We start from the raw sequence: 720 nt of genomic DNA on the forward strand, positions 1-720 counted from the left end.
CTATTCTGCTGCTGCTGTTACTGCTGCTGTTGTGCTGCTGTTGCTGCTGTTTCTATGGTGATGTTGTTTTTCTGCTGCAGCAGCTCAATTGCTTTCTTGTTGCTGCTACTGGTGCTACTACTGCTGCTGCTACTGCCGCTGCTGCTACTGCTGTTCCTACCGCTGCTGCTGCTGCTGCTGCTGCTGCTGCTGCAGCTACGGCCCCAACAACAACGGCGGTATATATTTTGAGGGGGGCGGAGAGTCAGGCTGGGGCCGCAAATTTTCTTTTTATAAACCACAAGTCCGAAGGATGATTAAAGAGGCGGCTGCAGCCTTTATAGAAGAATACAAGTAGGGCTTGCTGCTGCTGCTGCTGCTGATGCTGCTGCTGCTGCTGCTCCTGATTATTATTATTATTATTATAATGATGATGGTGATGATGGTGGGGGTGGTGGTGGTGGTGGTGCTGCTGCTGCTGCTGCTGTGGTTGTTTCCGTCGATGGTGATGATGCTGCAGCTGCTGCTGTCGGCGTTTCTCCTTCTGCTGCTGTTGCTGCTGCTGCTGCTGTTGCCGCTGCTGTTGTTGCTGCTGCTGCTAGGAGTTGCCATATCTGTTGTACAAGCGCAGCACGAATATCACGAGCAGCAGCAGCAGCAGCAGCAGTACCAGGAGCAGCAGCAGCACCACCACCACCGCTCCACCACCAGGAGCGACACGAGCACCAGCAGCAGCAGCAG

This window comes from Eimeria mitis, genomic scaffold (genome assembly GCF_000499745.2).
Source record: "Eimeria mitis Houghton genomic scaffold, Emh_scaff1758, whole genome shotgun sequence".
Classification (NCBI taxonomy): Eukaryota; Apicomplexa; class Conoidasida; order Eucoccidiorida; family Eimeriidae; genus Eimeria; species Eimeria mitis.